This window comes from Desmodus rotundus, chromosome 7 (assembly GCF_022682495.2).
Source record: "Desmodus rotundus isolate HL8 chromosome 7, HLdesRot8A.1, whole genome shotgun sequence".
NCBI lineage: Eukaryota > Metazoa > Chordata > Mammalia > Chiroptera > Phyllostomidae > Desmodus > Desmodus rotundus.
This window is the reverse complement of record NC_071393.1, coordinates 23414941-23435187: the sequence shown is the minus strand read 5'-3', so window position 1 is coordinate 23435187 and position 20247 is coordinate 23414941.

The window sequence follows — 20247 nt, the reverse complement described above, 5'->3', positions numbered from 1 at the left end:
ACTGAGCTAACCAGCTTTACCACGTGTTCTTAAGAAAAAGATTCCTCCAGGCCACACTACCCTTAACATCTTTGTTTCTCACATTTGTAAGGTCTCCAATTTCTTAAATCGCTTTCTGTAATTTGTGTGGTTTTCATCCTGGCCTCTGCAGAGAAGTCTTGTCAGACAATCGCTCTCCACAACTTTGTTGTCTCAGTCCCTCCCAGGGTTACAGTTACTTTTTTAACTCTTAGCTCCTCTCCTCTGCCTTTGGAAACTGACAGGAGCCGGAAACGGCTGGTTGGTTTCCTTCGGCGGCAGCAAAGTCCTCTTTAGACTACCGCAGTGATTCCAGAATTACCGCTTTCCAAGGCGGAGTGTTTTGAAAATGTTTGGCATATAATATTGGGGGGGAAAGCAGATTGCAAAGTAGTATGCACCATACAATTGATAAGATGTGTGTGCTTGCAGACGGATAGGAAAAATTATAGGTACGAAAAAGAGCAATTGTTTGGGGTGGGGGCTGTACGGTTGTTTCATTTTTACCCCGTGTTATTATTCATTAATATTCTCATAAAAAATTCCAAGACTCCATCTAGGTTTGGCTGTCACTAGGTTAACTCAGCTAATGGTATGAATAGGGGCTTGGTCTTACTGCCAAAGGGCTATATCTAGAATTGTAAACATTATGGGATTTTTTTCCTGATTAATCAAATTTCTACTCAAAGGCAAAGGAGGAAGAAGAACAGAGAAACAGAAAACTATTATATGATATAAATCCAGCTAGATCTGCCAGCAATTATAAGCCATTCAAAATTAGGAGTTACTCCAGGGCTTAATTCAAACTTTGGAAGCTACGCTACTTACCATCGTTTACCTTGGAATGCAGACTTCAACCAGCAAGACAACTTACAAACATATCCCAACTTTGAAAGGGATAGAAACTGGATCATTGAATATCTGCCACAAAATAAGTACAAAATTAGGAGACTGTATAGTGCGATTGCATTCAGAGAATAAAATGAAAGCAACAGTTTAGAAGAACGAATTTTTATTCTTTCACGTTTTATTCGTTTCAGGATCAGCTTTTTTTTTTTTTTTTTTTTTAAACAGGTTTGAGGGCCCTAGAGGCTTATGTGTTTCGCTGAAGGAAAACAGATTCACCTTGCTCATTACAGTGGATCCTTTGGGATAGAGGCTTGATTCTTTCCTGAGCTCAAGGCAAGAGGTATACCTGGTCAAAATGTAGTGTCGTGTATGCGGTAAATAACAGACGTGAAACTCACTTCTTAGTAATTTAGTCATTTTCAGCAAACATCTGTGGAACTTTGCTGACACTGGGGAGCAAAGCCCGTGGGAAGACAGGTAAGGGTTCCCACCCTCTTCACCAGCACCGTCCAGTAGAACTCTCTGCAGGGGTGGGAAGGCGTGGCACTGTGAGGCTTACGTGGTGACCTTGAGCCACCGTGCCCTGTGACATTTAAGACGTGGCTGGTGTAACGAAGAAACGGAAATTTTATGTAACTTCAGTTGTTGGAAGTTTGCCAGCTTTGTTGGGCTGTCACTCATAAAGCTGTGAGACATTTAAGATACAATGTGATAATCTGATGTATGTGTATGTTGTGAATGGGTCACCCCATCGAGGTGATGAACACACCCGTCCCCTCACATATTTACCTTTGTGTGGGGGCGGGGGTGGAGGGGACATTTAAGTTCTAATCTCCCAGCAAATTTCAAATACGCAACACAGCGTTGTCAACCATAATCACCATGGTGTTGATTAGATCCTCAGAAATAATTCCTCTTCGAACTAGATGTCTGTACCCTTTACCCACCTCTCCCTGTCTCTCACCCCCACCACCTCCCCTAAAAATCACTTTTCTACTCTCTGCTTCTGTGAATTTCACTTTTTAAAAAAATCTGCCAATAACACTGAGAGCATGTGGTATTTGTCTTTTCTGTTCAGCTTATTTCACTAAGCATGATATCCTCCGGGTTCGCCCAAGTAAAAGAAAGGACAGGATCTCCTCCTTTTATACGGCTGAATAATATTCCATCATCTATAATATCACATTTCCTTTATCCATGCATTGATTGACTGATACTTAGGTTGTTTCCCAACCGTGGCTGTTGTGAATAACGCCTCAATGAACATGGGAGTGTGGACATCTTTTTGAGAAGATGATTTAATTTATTTTTTGGATATAAGCCCAGAAATGGGATTGCTGGATCACATAATAGTTCTGATTGTAATTCCTTGAGGAACCTCCGTATTGCTTTCTGTAGTAGCTGCGCCAGTTTCTATTGTAAATTTAAATACTTACAAGCAGCCAGCGGCTCTCGTACTGATGGCGTGTGATAAGTCTAGGGGAGATGCATGAGCCGGGTACAATGAGAATGCAGACGACAGACATCTCACTCAGGCTGGGACAATCAGAGATGGTCTCCTGAAGATGCTTGACCTAAGCTTGACCGAAGCATTTAAGAGCAAAAGTTGACGAGGTAGAGATTGAAGGGTGAGAGAAGCTTCAAGCGGATGAGACAGCACATGCAAGGGCCCTGGCGTGAGGGGAACCATGGTGAGCTCAAGCAACAGTTCACAGTGGCTACAGGCCAGGTCTTTTTTTTTTTTTTTTTTTTTAACTGCAAGGTTGAGGCAAGGGAAACTGGCTGACCACGAAGGGCCTTGTGTTATGCTTCAAGAAACAGATCATCATCAAAGGTATCACCGTCAAGTTCCCTTATTAGAGAGCTCAGCCCGGCAGTGTGGAGAATAGATTTAACAGGAAGGAGACCCAAGTCAGGGAGACCACGTGGGCGTTAGTGAACCCATCCTAGAGGGGGGCATCACAGGCCGGCATGAAGCTGGGGCTAGACTCAGTGGTCACGGAAACACTAATAATCCTTCATTGCCTTTCGGAACCCAGTGCTGCTGAAATGACACGCACTGGAAACCACAGAGTCTACTTCAAAGAGGAGATGGGTGCTGCTCAGGTGGGAGTGGTCAGAGATGGGGGGCCTCTAAGCATGCCCTCCTCTATAATACATTGGGATGCCTATTTTGATTCTAATAATTATTATCATCCATGGCCCAAATCATACAGTATCCAGCTTCACTATGAAAAATATTCATGTTCAGGGAAGGAAAAGAAAAGACTTTAGATTCATGGAAGATCCTTACTTCCATCAACACGTGATAAAGAACAAGCAATTCCAGGCAACTCCGTAAGTACCGGTACAAACATTGCTTCCTCAAAAACACCTTCCCTATCAGACACCACTGGGTCTTTGCCAGCAACCCGGGCTTCTGAGGGCCCCACACTACTGAACTTGGTCCCGATGTGTATGGTCTGGGAAACACCTGTGTGCCCTGCAGTCGGGGAAGCCCGGTGAGGCCAGGGTCTGCTCAGCCTTGCGCACCACCACGGTGCCGTGTGCAGCCCCTTTGCACACACTTAGGAAAGAGGCCTCGCCTAGCAGAGGCAGCCTGGTAAAAAAAAAAAACAAAACAAAAAAACAAAAAACACCGAGAAATCGCTCCAGCACCCATCAGACTCTTCTCAGTGTCCTCTCTAGAACCGATGATCATCATACATTCAAAGGGTTCCTCCGATTCCCTTGTTTTTAATGCCATACTTAGTTTTTATTCTTTGTATCACAGGGGCTGGAACTTGACTCCACAATTTCCCAAAAAGCGCTAAGGCTTCAAAGCCTGGGGAGGCTAACTTGTGCCTTCAATGTACCTGGAATAGAGGTAATTAAAAAAAAAAACAAAACTGTATACACCCCATTGTTAGCACTGTGGCTACTGTTCATGTACCCCCACCACGGACATAGCCTTGTTTTGTTAAAAGACCACAGCAGGGAATCGCAGTAACATAGTTGCAGGTTCTCTGCGCTACATTAAATGGGCTACAAGGACATGAGCTGATGATACATTCACCGTTCCAGCAAAGTGTAGAGGTGAATCAAAAACTTCGATAAGATAAAACCCAACTCTGTCTTCCCCACTTCCCTTTCAGGCTATAAAGGACTTAAGTTCATGAAAAGAATGTATTTTGTGGGGATTATTTTTTTTCTTTTTTGTTTGAAGGACTGATAACAAATGTTGATGCTTTCAGTTGGGACTCCAGAAGAACCTCCTCTTCTGCAAGAAAACCTTACTGGCTGGTAAGACCAAAAGCCATTGCAGAGCATCTGAGACTAGGACTGTGGGGACAATATTATGAGGAGCCTTTGGTGTTGGTACAATCACTTTTCTGCATGTGGAGCGATGATTTAGTCAGAGAGATGGAATTAACCTCCATGAGAACACAGATCTGGGGTCTGAATAAACACCGACAGACAGCATTCCAAGCCCCTCATTCAGGCACATGACTTTAAAAAGGCTAACAGCCCAGCTGCCAGGACTCCACAGGGCAAGCCAGGCTTTCTTCTACAATAAAGAAAGGGGCTCATTCTAATTTACGTGGATCATTCCTCTCCAGCTCTACCAAAATGAGAGAGAAATTTACTGAGGTTTGTTTTGTCTATTACGATGGACTGAGTATAAACTTGGAATGGAAATATATGAGGTCACATGCAGATTCCATATTCTTTTTCAATTCCTGACCCCCAGAGCTTTGAGTTTTAAATTTATTTAAAGCTGATACTGAGAGAGATGTAGAGGTCACAGCGGTAACAAACCAAGCAGGAGGCAATAATGCAGCATTATCTGCTCAGTCCAACCTCCCCTGACAGTGGGAACATAAAAGTGAAAGTGGAGAAGGTCCCTAACCGGGCACAGCAAGACCAAATGTGGGGGAGAGATGGCGGGCATCCAGCCCCTGACAAATGAAACAATTTACAGTATCTGAATGTAAACTGTATGTTTCCCTACTGAATGGGAGAAAATATTTGCCAATAACACATCCAATAATGGATTATATCCATAACTTATAAAGAATTAATAAAAGTCAACACCAAAACAATCAAATTAAAAACTGAGCAAAGAACCTAAATAGACAGTTCTCCAAAGAAGGCATACAGATGGCCAAGAGACCTCTGAAAAGATGCTCAATGTCACTAATCATCAGAGAAACGTAAATTAAAACCACAATAAGATATCGCTTCATACCTGTCAGAATGGCTGTCATCAGTAAAGCAACAAATACCAAGTGCTCGCAAGGATGTAGAGACAAGGGAACCTTGGGCACTGTTGGTGGGAATGCAGACTGGTGAGGCCACTATGGAAAACAGTAAGGAGCTTCTGCAAAAAATTAAAAATGGAACTGCCTTATGACCCAATAATTCCACTTGTGGGAATATATCCCAAGAAACCCAAAACACTAATTCAAAAGAATAGATGCACCCCAATGTTCATTGCAGCATCATTTACAACAGCCAAGATATGAGGGCAACCCAAGGGCCCAGCAACAGACAAGTGGATGAAAAAGTTATGCTACATGCAATAGAAAGATACTCAGACACACACACAAAAAATGAAAGATTACCCTTTGTAATAGCATGGATGGACCCAGAGGGTTTTATGCTAAGTGAAATAAGTCAGAGAAAAACAAATACCACATGATTTTACTTAACTGTGGAAGCTAAAGAGCAAAAATAAATGAACAAACAAAATACAAACAGATTTATAGATACAGAAAACAGACTGATGGTTGCCAGAGGGGTGATGGTTGGTAAAAAAGGTAAAGTGACAGAGAAGTACAAATTGGTAGTTACAGAATAGTCTCAGAGATCTAAACTGCAGCACAGGAAATATAGTCAATAATATTGCAATAACTGTGTCTGGTGCCAGGTGGGTGCTTGAAATGCTGGGAGAAATACTTTGTGAGTTATATGGGTATCTCATCATTATCCTGTACACCTGAAACTAATACAAATTACTGCTGCATGTCAACTGCGATTGAAAACTATGATTCAAACAATAAAATATACTTGGCTTTAAAAGTAAAAGAAAAAGAAAAGAAAAACTAAAGAAGAGACACTGAGTCAGCAGGCTAGATCTTGTTACTTTGTTAATTGAGAATCTTACAGCTGGAGGCTGGAGTGCTGATTTCCATTTCAAATGTAATTTTCTGAAATGTGTGATAATTTTCAACATAAAAAAAATGAAATAAAATGTATGTATTCCAATATGTTGTTGTTGGGAAACTCTGCAACCCAGAAATTTGTGGGTATTTACTAGACTATTACTAGTTATTATTCTAAACTTAGCCAAGAGACTGTTAACGATCCACGCCCGATGCTGGTTTTCTCTTACAAAGAACGCCAGCTCCACGAGGGCAGTTTCCTTTTGTTTGCGTCCTTCACCAACGTATCTGCGGTGCCTCGAAGAGGGTGTGAAACATAATAAACCACCAAAAACATTGTGTAAAACAACACGTGAGTAAGAGGACATGGCTTATAGTTTATTTGTCAAAGATTGGTCACACTTGTGTTTTTACAATCAATTTTTCCAACTAGTTTAAAGTAATCCATCAAATTATTTCCTTCCTCCCGCCCTCCAGCCCTCCCTTCCTTCCTTCCTAGAACTACCTGCCTTGTAACAAGATCATCATGAAACGCTTAAAACTCAATAGGATGGATGCTCTTAATCATGGATTGCATTCGTATGCCTTATCTTGCACCTCTGTTTTCTTTGAAGACAAGACGAATGTTTTTCAAGCCCTACAGACTGGGTCCATGTTAATCAACCCGGTAAATATTTATATTCAAACGCACTCACACACACACACACGTATGCACACAGGCACACGTGTACAAACAGTTCAGAAACTACATCAGTAATTGCAGACCCAATTAATTCTTGCTGGCAGGGCCACTGGGAAGGAAAGTTTAGTACACAAATCCAGACATGCCTATCGATTTGTTCCCCGCAGACAGTGCATGCCACCTCTCCTCCCCATGAATAATTCCCACTTTGTCAGGTATGGATGGCAAGGTGAGGCATCCAAGGGAGATGTGTTTCTAAGCATCTTGGAGCTCAGTGTTTCTACAAGACCTCTCTTTACCTGAAGACATTAGAACACAGTGCAAACATAAGGGCTGTATTACAAGAGGGGGCCATAGCTTCGTTAAAGCCATTTTTTCCTAAAAACAGTATCGATACACGATAACGATACAAACATGCATTGCTAAACAATGGGAGTACGTTCTGAGTGATGCATCATTAGACGGTGCTGTTGTTGTGTGAGCATCACCGAATGCACTTACACAAACCCAGATGGTACCACCCACTACACACCCGGGCTGTCAAGTGTAGCCTATCGCTCCCGGGCTACACACCTGTGCGGAATATCCCTGTACTGACTAGTGCAAGCGACTGAAACCCAACGGTAAGTATTTGTGTATCTAAACATAGAAAAGCTACGGTAAAAACAGGGTATAAAAGGTTTTTTTTATAGCTACACCTGTACAAGGTACTTACCATGAACGGAGTTTGCAGGACTGGAAGTTTCTGTGGGTGCGTCAGTGAGGGAGTCATGAGTAAATGGGAGGGCCTAGGATATTACTGTACATCTGTAGAATTTATATACACTTAAGCTTTCCCAGATTTAATAAAGAAAATCTTTATTTAATAATAAATTAACCTTAGCTTATTGTAACTTTTTTCTACTTTTAAAGTTTTAAAACTTTTTTACTCTTGTAATAACACGAAGGCATTATACCTAGGTGGTTTCCAGTCAAGGGGGTATCTGCAGTACTACCATCCTCCACAATCCCATCAAAATTACAGCGAAACGACAGAAGAACCCTCGCGGAGGAGCAACCCAAGTCCAGCAAAACGGGAGTCCTGTAACTAGGGACATACAGGAGAAGCCGTGTTGAGGCTTGTGGCAGGGGAAAACACACAACCCCACACTCACGTGTGGTAGTTAAAAATCAGGGGGGATATCTGATTTTTAACTGATCAGATAAAAATCAGGAGGGCTCCCAGTCCCACACCAGATACCCCAGACCAGGCTTCCAGTGTTGGGAAGAGAAGTCCCTATAACTTCAGGCCGTGAAAAGCAGCAGAGGTTGCAGCTGAGTGAGACAAAGGGCTGCTGGAGTTCCAAACGTTCCTCTTAACGGACTGGGACATGAACTTAATTGGACTCCCTTGCTATGAGCTCCAATGCTGGGGCAGCAGCTCCAAAGGCACCAGAGATGTAATGGGAAGGGCTAAATTGTCTGGCTTTGGGGCAATAGCTAAAGGGGCAGTCTTCTCCCATACAGAAGGGCTGGCGGAAGTCATTGCTCTTTTGCTGAACCCTCTGGCTGAAGGTGCAGTCCTGCATGATATCTGAGTCCTCATCAACCCTATTCACCCTGCCTGGCAATTCCCTGAAGCCCCGCCCCAATGAGTTTGCAGGCCCACCCAAGCCACTTCCAGTAGCTTTTCTATACAACTGGCCTGTCTTGGCTCATGCTGAAGACTTTTATAAATTTTCTCAAAGGTTCATAAACCCTGAACAAATGTATCTGGTCTCAGCATGCCCTGTACCTCCTACTAAGTGTCCTCAGGCCTAGCATTAGTAGCAGCTGTCTGCAGATCACTTTGTAGCCCATGCCAATGGCTCCAAGAAGGGCACAGGTTACGGTTGACCTTGGACTGCACCTTATAGGAGACCACAGATCCAGTGCACCTGGAAGACAGGTTTAGACCAGCCTGAAGCACCACCCCACCACTTCCATGAGTGACACAGTCAAGGGGTGAACTCTGCAGGCCCAGAGTTCCACTGAAATGAGTTCTGCTACCTGGGGTCCACCCTATACAAAGGCTCCTCCTCTGCAGTCACCTCTGGTCCTCATAGCCAGTTGGCATGGGGGTCAGTCAGTCTCTCCCACTGACATGCTAACAGCAATCAAAGCTCAACTATAACAGGAGGGTGCACATACCGTAAAAGTGGGGGCACACGCAGAGCTCCCACCTCAGGTGACTGCAGAGGCTGAACCACTAACCCCACAAGTCACCTACTACATAAGCCCACCTTACCAAGTCTGAGACACTTAGCAGATCTACCTAATGCATTAGAACTAACAAGAGAGGCAGCCAAAATGGGGAGACAAAAAAAAAATCTCAAATGAAAAAACAGGAGAAATCTCCAGAAAAAGAACTAAATGAAATGGAGGCAAGCAACCTATCAGATACAGGGTTCAAAGCAATGGTTATGGGGATGCTCAAGGAACTTAGTGAGAATATCAATGGCATAAAAAAGGACACAGAAACCATACAGAAGAGCCAGTCAGAAATGAAGAATAATTGAAATGAAGAATACACTAGAAGGAATCAATAACACAGGATTGAATCAGTGATTTGGAAGACAAGGTAGCAGAAATCACCCAGTCAAACGGCAACAATAAAAACAAATTAAAAAATGAAGATAGTTTAAGGGACTTCTAGGACAACATGAAGGATAACAGAATTCATATCATAGGAGGAGAGAGAGCAAGAAATTGAGGACCTGTTCAAAGAAATAATGTTTAAAAACTTCCCTAACCAGATAAAGGAGAAAAGAAAACAGAGAAGTCCAGTGAGGTCAGAGAGTCCCAAAGAAGATGAACTCAAAGGTGTCCACACCAAGATACATCATAATTGAAGCAGGAAAGGTTAAAGACAAAGAACCTTAAAAGCAACAAGAGAAAAACAGTTACCTGCCTACAAGGGAGTTCCCATAAGACTTTCAGATAATTTGCTGACAGAAATAATAACAGAAACTTTGCAGGCCAAAAGGGATTGGAACAAAATATTCAAAGTGATGAAAAGCAAGGACCTAAAACCCAGATCACTCAACCCAGGAAAGATATCATTTAAAATCAAAGGACAGAAAAAGATCTTTCCAGACAAGAAAAAGCTAAAGGGGTTCATCACCACCAAATCAGTATTACAAATCAGTATCATTCAACTAAAATGTCAAAGGGTCTTCTTTAAGAAAAAATAGGTAAAAATATGAATAATAAAATGACAATAAATACGTATCTATCAACAACTGCTTTAAATGCAAATGGATTAAATGCTCCAATCAAAGACATATGGAGTCTGAATGGATAACAAAACATCACCTTTACATATGCTGTCTACAAAAGACACTTTGGATCAAAAGACACACACAGAATGAAAGTAGAGGAATGAAAAAAGATATTTCATAAAAATGAAAAAATAAAAAATAAAAAGCAAGCAATACTTTTACCAGACCAAAGAGACTTTTAAGCAAAGGCTATATCAGGAGTCAAAGAAGGACCCAGCAACTCCATTTCTGGGTATTTATCTGAAGAAACCCAAAACACTAAATAGAAAAGGCACATGCATCCATATGTTCATTGTAGCATTATTTACAACAGTGAAGACGTGGAAGCAACTCAAGTGTCCATCAATAGATAAGTGGATAAAGACAAAATGGTGCATATGTAAATGGAATATGACTCAGCCATAAAACAAGAGTAAAATCTTGCCGTCTGCAACAACATGGATGGGCGAGAGGGTATTGTGCTGAATGAAGTAAGTCGGACAGAGGAAGACAAATGCCAGGTGATTTCACTTATATGTGGAATCTAAAAACCAAAATAGACAAACAAGCAGAATAGAAACAGAGTCACAGATACAGAGAACACGTTGATGGCTATCAAATGGGAGGGCAGGTAGGGGGCTGGGTGAAAAGGGTGAGGGATGAAGAAGTACAAATTGGTGGTGACAGAATAGTCACGGGGATGGAAAGTACAGCATGGGGAATGTAGTCAATAATGTTGTCATAACTATGTCTGGTGTCACATGGGTACTAGTTTTAATGAGGTGATCACTTTATACATTATAGAAATGTGTGATCTCTGGGTTGTACACCTAAAACTAATATAACAATGCATGTCAACTGTAATTAAAAATAAAAAATATTTAGAAAGAAGAAATACAAAACATTTTCTGTAGCTGTACAAAAATATTTTCTTTCTGTATGTCCCTATTTTATAAGCTGATTAACACTTTTATTCATTTTGTTACATTTGTGTTATAAACTAAGACACAAACACACATATCATCATCCCAGGCCCACACAGGGTCCAGATCATCAGCATCACTGACTGCCACAGCCACATCTTGTCCCACGAGAAGGTCTCCAGGGGCAACAGCACCCATGGACCTGTCATCTCTATGACAACGATGCCTTCTGCAACACTTCTTGAAGGAGCTGCCTGAGGCTCTTCTCCAGGACGTGTCATTCTTCCGGAAATATGTCCAAGGTGGTTCGCGTGGCTTTTCATTTTTTATCCTAGATTTGCTTATAAGCCAAAAGTGCACCATAAACATTCCTCTCTAGTAAAGCAGATTTTGGAGGGGCGTTAGGGATTCATGTTTTACAGCTCTCTAAGGAACTTGTTGAGGTCTGCTAAACACTTCAGTGTGAATTGTCTTGGGATTTCTTCTTGCTTTCCTTCTACAGTTTCCTGTTCTCTTGCTTTCAGCTATGCTAGGTTCTGGTCCCAATCCCAACAACCCTCATCCGTCAACTCCTCAGAACAATCTCTGGGAGCCCCTCCCTGTCACCCTCATCCATACCCAGGGTAAAGTTGCTTGTCATCTTCCCCACGACCTTGGTTTCTGCAACCTCCTCATTCCGGGCAAATCATTGAAAGTCATGGACAAAACTCTTCTGTGTCTTTTTCCAGATGCTATTCACACACTCCTTGGTGACATCGCCCCAAGCCACACAAGAGTCTTGATATGGCCATACGTGTTCCATCAGCATTGTGCCAGTGTCTTCCTCATTTGCAACAATAACCAGGGCCAAGTTCCTCCTTCGACAGTAGCACTTAAAAGCTGCTATAACTCCTTTATCCATTGGTTGAATCAAAGAAATAGTGTTTGGAGGAAGAAACACAACCTTGATATTAGGATGACAATCATTAGTAAAAAAGGATGTCCAGGAGCGTTATCGACAATAAGCCACAACTTGAAAGGTGTGTTACCCTCTGAATAGTACTTCTCCATTTTACTGGCATTAACATGGCAGGAGGGCACCTGGGAGAGCAGCTGAGACGGTCATGACTTCACGTGGCTCCCAGAGTGCAGGTGCAGGGTGCTCTTCCTGCTCTACTGATGCCCTGAATTTCTCACTGTGCCACATCATGAAGGGTTTCACCTTGTAGCCTGTGACACTGCCCCCCAGCGGGACTGTTATCTTGTCCTTAAAAACCTTGAAACCAAGCATTGACTTGGCCTCCTTATCCATGAAAGTTCTTTCAAGCATTTGTCTCCTAAAGAGGAAGGCTTCATCCATACAGAGTATTGTTCTGACAAGTAATTTTCCTTCACAATGAGCTTATTGAGTGTTTTCAACATTCTTCTTCAGCAGCCTTCATATCGGCACGTACAGACCCACCGCTCACTTTTACATCATGTAATTAAAAACAACTCTTGAATCTTTTAAACCACCCACAGCCAGCAGTAAACTCACCGTCATAGTTGGGCCCATCCTTTTCTTTCGACATTGCAAATGAACTGTTTGCTTGGGCTGTGATTCTCATAAGCTGTGAGGAGTATGCTTCCATGTCTAGTCTTCAACCCAAAGTTTCCCCAGGTTTCACAGAGGCCCTTCTCAAGATTGTGTTGGTCTCATTGCCTTCAGTAGTAGAACACACCCTCTAATAGTTTCTGTCACTTGGTTCTTGTTCTCCAAGATCATAGCTCTGGTGGCATGGGACATGCCTGACTGTTGAGCAATAACTGTCACTGCTTTTCCACCATGGTAATCCTCAATCAACTTTTAATTTTGTTGCCAGGTCAATTGCTTGATGTGACTTCTTGCTGGGGATGTAAGAGGTGGATTTTGTACACTTAGGAGCCATGATGAACAAAACACCACAAAATTAAATCAAGTGCAAGAGAAAATGATGCCATCAGGAGATGCGGTAAACATGCCCTGGCCCGTGTGGCTCAGGGGACTGAGTGCAGGCCTGAAAACACTGGTTCGATCCCCAGTCAGGGCGCATGCCTGGGTTGCAGGCCAGGTCCCCTGTAGGGGGCGTGCAAGAGGCAATGACGCTTCAATGTTTTTCTCTCTCTCTTTCTCCCTCCCTTCCGCTCTCTCTAAAAATAAATAAATACAATCTTTAAAAAGAGAGAGAGAGATACAGTACACATAAGACTGATAAGACTGCTGCAGGTTTAACATGGAACGCTGTTCGGAGCTATTTTTCATACATAGAAAGAGTACACTCTAAAATAATGATTTAAAGTATAGTACATACCCGAATCCGTAAGGGCTGTTTATTATCAGCATCAAATACTATGCACTGTACTTATTTGTATGTGCTATACTTTTACATGATTACGCCAGCATTGCAGAAATAGGTGAGTGACATGCTGTGCTATGACGTTACGACAGCTATGATGTGGAGAGATAATAGGAAACTTTCAGCTCCATTATAATTTTACGGAACCGCCATCCTTATTTGTGGTCCTTCTTTGATCAAAGCATCATACAACACATGACGGTAATAACTTTACACGGGTCAGGAGGAATGGCGAATAAAAGCAAATACAATCCATCAGTGTTTCACCTCAGTTCTTGTTACTCTTGATATTAATAGCAGCCCGTTACAGGTTAATGTATTACAGGGAAAGGTAAAAGATAACTTCTTTCCAATCATTTCCATTTTGTTCGCGTGACTAAGGTATAAAAGCAGTCAAATATCAAGTTCAATTGGATCTTGCAAGACTTTCTCCTGAGGGAGAATGTGAAAAAGGATGTAAAAAAAAAAAGGCAGCAGCAAGACAAAGAAATTATTTCTTAATGAAATTCTGCAGTGAGCATCAATAATATGAACTGTCCCTTCCTTTCCCCACTTATTTCAGGAAGGTATTAACTTCACACCTACAGAGGTCATCTAACAAAGGATGTGATTAAGTGGTTGAAATAATTCTACTTTTTAAAATGCATAGTGAGCCCTGGGAATTTATTTTAAAATGGGTCTGCATTGGCAAATTAAAACACACGGAAGTTAGTCAATGTGAAAAGGTCTGTACCATATTCAGGGTTATGAATAAGTCTATTAAATTCACAGGGTTTTGAATCTTAAATTTTTCATGTTTTGACATAAATATATTCTGATTTGTAACTCATCATAACAATAAGGGAGGTTGTTTTGCATTTGAGATGTAGAAAGACAAATACAAACTGATACAAAATATTACATTGTAGCAGGAGCATGAATAATGTAATTACCTAAGACCTCAGTACAATAGCATAGGCTTCAGTTATTCAGTATGAAAAAGGCAAGTAGCTGCGGTTTGTTAAATATATGTGCGTGTGTAATTAAATCAATGGCATTAATTAAAGCACCACTCAGGTTAGCCTGAGAAAATATTCGTGGGAGCCCCAAAGCTTCAAGTTTACCACGTTTCAGTATAAAAATACGTATCTTTAAAATCTATGGTCCCCCACTTTTCTCTTAGGTTTGTATTAATCATTTTCCATTCCAAATATAACATTTCCTCTAGCTGCTTGGTTGGGAAATTGTCATTGCTATTATTCTGATTATTATTGATATCAAACATGACTAATCAGGAAACTCTCCCCCCTGGAAGTCAGGATACCTGGTTTCTAGGAACAGCCATGAGCTAGAGCTGTTACCTTGGGGAGGTAATGTAACCTCTGTGAATTTCTTCACTTGAAAAACAAAGCAGTCAGTTTAGCCAATCCCTAAGGCCTTGCCAAACTGAATATTCCTAATATCTATGATCTATGACTCTCAGTAGTTAATCTAATTTAAAAGGCAATGCCAATTTTTTTATCTGTTTTCTTCTCTACTGTTGTAATTATTATTGATCTTTCAGAAATACTCTCTGTCTAAAGCCTCTGGGAGTGTTTGTAAAATGGAGACGCGAGTTCTCTGTGCAAACAAAATAGAAGTTTCTGCAATAATATTTCATGCCATTCTCTGGGTTAAAGCATTGCAATTCATTTTCCTTGGTCTCAGAAGAGTTGAAGTTAGGGCTTTACCCACAGACGCGGGGAGGTCTGACACACACGATTCAGGGGTTAGTCTTCACACTCTAGCACTCGGAAAACTTGGGAGTTGCTCCCCCCTAGACAGGGGGAAGCTCAGATCTGTTAAAGAATGGCCTGGGAGGAGGAAATGCTGCATTTTTGAACTGGTCCAAAATGCACCCTGTGCTGACCTCCTTTGCTGGTTGGCTGAACACCTCTGCCTCCATTTTCCCTGGCATCCAAGTGAGTCCTGCTGGAACCGGCCATGGGCACAGGGAGGGTTTGGCTTGGGGAGAGTTTGGCTCTTATTCCTGCTTCACAGCTCTTCTCAGCTTGACTGGCAAAGCTCTGGATAGCAACACCACCCACTTCTTTCTTGTTTTGCCTCCTGTTCCCATCAACCATCTTTCAGTTTCCCTTGCTGAGATTTATAGAGGCAAATCGTCATGGCCAGCAATTCGGAACACAGATGCAAGCAGGAGACTCTGGCGGGTCTGGCTGCCCCCAGGCAGTGTGGTCTTTACAACAGTCAGAGGCCCCTCTTTACCAGGGAATGACACACCCTCTCCACTGTCACTCCCAGGAGGATTCGGCCTCCAATTGTTCTAAATGTTTCAGCAAAGGACCCATGAGGGGATACAGCTGACTGTTTAACTGACCATTATAGAGCGATTAAGTTGACCTTTTCAAAGAATTAAGTGAAAAGCCTACTAGACTTTGGTCAAAAGACTAGGCACCTGTGTGCATTTCCATACCGAAACACTCATCTGTTTAGTGGAATGACGTATACCTGCAAACAGTCCCGAACTTTAAAAAAAGCTCTTATGCAAATGGACTATTAAACATTTAATGCTCTAAAAACAAATGGTTGCTTCTCCATTAAGCACCATCTTACCTGTGCATAGTTTATGCGCATTCCTGTTGTCCTTGAGAGAAACCGCATGCCGCATGGGCTAAAAATAGCAGGCATGTCAGGAACAGCATGTAATTTGCATCGAGAGTTCAGCTGACATCATCGCTTCAGAGGCTTGTTCTCAGGGATCAGATTTGGGAAAAGGCTTCGAAAACCTTCCCCCAGATCTGAACACTCTGGAAGTGACGAACTTCCACTCCATAGGGGGAGCTGGTTTAGAATGGTGTAACTTCTCCTTTGATGGTGAAATTCATAGAGTGACTCTTTTACACTCAGCCCTACTGCTGTTGTCTACACACCGCTGGTCCCACGACACATTTCTTCCTCCACTCGACAAGTACCACCCTCCCCATACTTCCTTTGCCTTAGAGAAGCGCACACAGACCAGCCACAATTGGGGGCCGTTTTAACCATCATCTCACCTAACCCTCTACTAGAACAATATGGAACCTCATTCTCGGAGAGGTGAAGTAACCTGACGTGCGGCCACACGATCTGCAGAGGGACCTCTCTCTGGACTGTTTCCCTTCATCTCCAGGGAGAGCTGCCTCACCCTGCTTTCCAAATGCCATCTCAACATCCTCCTCTTTGAACACGCAGCCCACCGGATCGGGAGTGCTGCATCCCTCAGACACAGGGGCTGCATCTTCCTCCTCTCTTAGCCCAGCCCTAAACAGACATCAGCTATTCTGTGAGGGCTGTGGCGCGGGCGAGGCGTGCTTGGAGAATTGATTTTTCCATGTATCAACTGTGAAGGAATAACTGGGTCAGTAGACATGATGATACGAAATTTCTCTCAAAATGCTCACATTTATGTTGTCCACAGTGAGCCAGAGGATGAAAATATTTTTACTTCTATGTTTTCTATCCAACTCTCAAAGACCCTTGGGATTTCATAATAATCCCAATTCCTTATGCTTTATAAACCACAGATTGTTATGCAATTTACAACACATTTACATCCATTATTATGTCTCACATTGGAATCTAGAAATCAAGGCTACATTTTAAGGGATAATCAAAAACACGACAACACCTAATGTTATATTATAGCACAGACGAGAAAGGAGGCTCATTTTCTTTAGCGTTCCAGTGTGGGCAATTACGCACAGCACAGTGCTTTTCGCTAATCTGCGAAGCCTGTCTGTGCCGGACTGTCTTTGGGCGAGTTGAAAAGTCATCATTTGCTTCGGAGATCAAGATGGTATCTGGACGTTCGGTACGTGTTCATGTCCCTCTGCAGCACGGTTAGGAGCTCAATATGTTTCCGTATATCCTGACTACTCCTCTCTAGTGGTACTTTCTGCTGCATTTCTGACACCTGTAATTACCTCAACCGAATGTTAAGCAGAGCAAGGGTTTTAGTCTCTTTGGCTTTTTGGTCCACTTTCTAAACAGGGTTGTAAACACCCACACCTTTCTTGATTTTATTTTTCTGGGAAAAACATACGTATATTTATCGTAGACTGTGTCAGACACTGTGCCAAGTACTTTCCTATGTCATTTGCACCAACACCTAATTCTTCACAATTCTATATTATTTATTACATTCCAAAGTGCATACTAAGCGCGGTCTGTTCTCTTCTTATTTTTGTGATGCAAATTAGCTCATTCACCTAAAGCAGTGATTTTCAACCTTTTTCATCTCAGGGCATACATAATTACTAAAATTCTGAGGCACATCAAAATATGTAATTTTTGCCAATCTGACAGAAAAAATAGGTATAATTTTGATTCATTCACACTGGAAAACTATTGTTAGTTTGGCTGTTGTCATTTTTTTTTTATTTGACAATCTAAGGAAAAAGAGGTCAGTGCCCCTGACTAACTAAATAGTCAGGTATTGCATGTTTTAAAAATTCTTGCAGCACACCGGTTGAAAATTGTTAGCATTAAGAAATATCATCAATTAAATGCAGATATCTCACTGGTCAAGAAATGATTTTTCCCCAGACCACACATTAATTTCTGTGCTACCTGAATATATAGTACACTAAGCTGAGTGAAGCCGGCTGCAAAAAAATACAGTATTGCCCATACTGCCCATTTACCCCACGTTCTTTCTTAGGCTCATTCGCACCACATGCTATGTTTTGGAAATGCTTGTCGGTGCCTACGTCAACCTTTATGCATCGAGACCTCGTTTCCAAGCTCAGTGTTTGTGCCCTTCTCTATACTCCCTTGGGTCAAGCTCCCTTCATGTTTTTCTTTCAAAGTTTGTATATTTACTTTTCATTTATCAAGACTTTAACCTTTTTTTGTTGCTCTGCTATTTGTTTGTTTGTTTGTTTTTACAATACTTTCTTCATGTTTTTTGGTTACCAAACCATATAGCTTTTGAATAGTCTATACCTGACTCTATTTTTCCCTTACTTGTTACTTTTAGATCATGCTTTTTCAGAATATCAGAAAATACACATAAAACGTTAAAGCAGAAATACCTGTACGCACTAGGTCCAGGTACAAAGATAGGTATTATTCTTAAAGCCGTGTGAATATGGAGGGTCACAAGGCTAAGACTAGGCACTGACTCCGGTCACTTGACTACAGAGTGGCACGCCTGGAATGTGAATCCAGTTCTGTTGCCAGCCCCTTGCTCATTTCACCCAAGTGCGCTGCTTCCCAGTGTCCCCTCCTCCCTTTCTATTGCCTCCTGATTTCCAAAGCGAGCAATACTGCACGAGGAAGAACGTACACATCGTATGTCTGTGCACGAGTTTATTCCGATGGTCCCAAGTCTCACCTCCAGGCAATCAGAGGATGTCAGCATTTAAGCGAATGCAGAAACCTCACTGAACACCACACCTTATGGGAAAGGGAACAGCTGGCTGGAACCACACTGTTTTCCTCTTGGAACAGCCACCCGAGCAGTTGTGGCCATTACCTTGGCCTGCATAGATGACTCCAGGTTTACCAGTCGGAATGGAGGGCAGAATGCGGGTGGGATTAAAATATCTCCACCATAAACTGAACCGTTTTGCTGTTTGAATTTTGCCAGTTTTTGTAACAATTTCCATCTTAAGCTGGCTCAATACATATTTAATGAATTCATCTCTAAAACCTTTAACAGCCCTCAATTCATTTCAAGTGGCAAATGACTCAGCGAATTTGCACTGATGAGAGGGAGGCTGCCTGTGGTCCTTACCTAAGAAGAAAAAGTGATTTAAAAAAAATGCTCTCTCCTCCTTGTGCTCATGTGAAAACTTATGTCTGCCAATCCTTTTTTGCTCAAGGATAGGAACGTATGAGAGGCATACTGTACATTTTTCGCGACAGAGTGTTGTGATACATGTAAGGATTACATATGATGTCATATTTGTGTTGTTTGATATCATCAAGCACTAATGATCTCTTAGTACATATTTCATTCACTTATTCACCCAACACGTGTTACGGGTATTGACTCCTGGGAGAGTTTCTTTAGGTGTTAAGGGAAACACAAAGGTAAACCAGGCAAGGACCCCGGCCTCGCGATGCTTCGATGCCTAAGCAGTACAATAAAGTATTAAACAAAGGCCTCTTACAAGAGAAATGACTTTTAACTTATGCCTGCTGCCAAGTACATCGTGCTGTACCAAATAAACCTCTGCAAAACTCGACAGCTCATAAACTAGAACATACACTGACATTTGGCCTGAACCGTCTTTGACCTTGAGTTGCCTTTTCCACTGAGAAATATCTTACCAAAGTGGGCAGTAAGGCAGGACCCCTCCCCACCCACCCCACACACTCATGTACGTCCCCAAAGCCCTTAGAAAACCACACGCAGACACACATGGCCAAGCCCAGCGCTCCCTCTCCAGCCTCGTTTTCTACTTTTCTCCTTCATGTGGCTCCTGCCTTTGCCGGGAATGCTTCTCCTTGGGGTTCTTACACTCGCTGGTCTCCCCACTCAGAGTGGGCCCTCTTACATCGCTCCCTGACTCAGGAGTTCCACAACTTTTCAATTCAAACGTTCTCTTCTCAGTAACTGCTCTTTTTAAAATAGTCGTTCCAAAACTCCCTTTTCCCTTGCCTTGACCTATTTTTCGACTTACCTTTTGTCTTATTATATATTTTATGTGTTATTTTAAACTTCTGACCTTCCCTGTACAATCGATATTGAAAGTCCACAAAGCAGAATTCGCTGCTATATTTCCAGTGCATAAGAATAGAACCTACCATGTAGCAAGCTCTCTCTCGCTATTTGCTCTATGACTGGATAAATGAATACATTAATACACCCACATACACATGCATTTTGTTTACTATACAGAACCACACTGTACCTCAAGATTCCACCACTTGTGCAAAGAAGAGGGAATTCTTAGTGTGGGGGTAACCGTTTAACTATCATAGAACCAAGTGAGCCCTGGAATCCACTCTACTTTCCACATTAGAAATCATAGT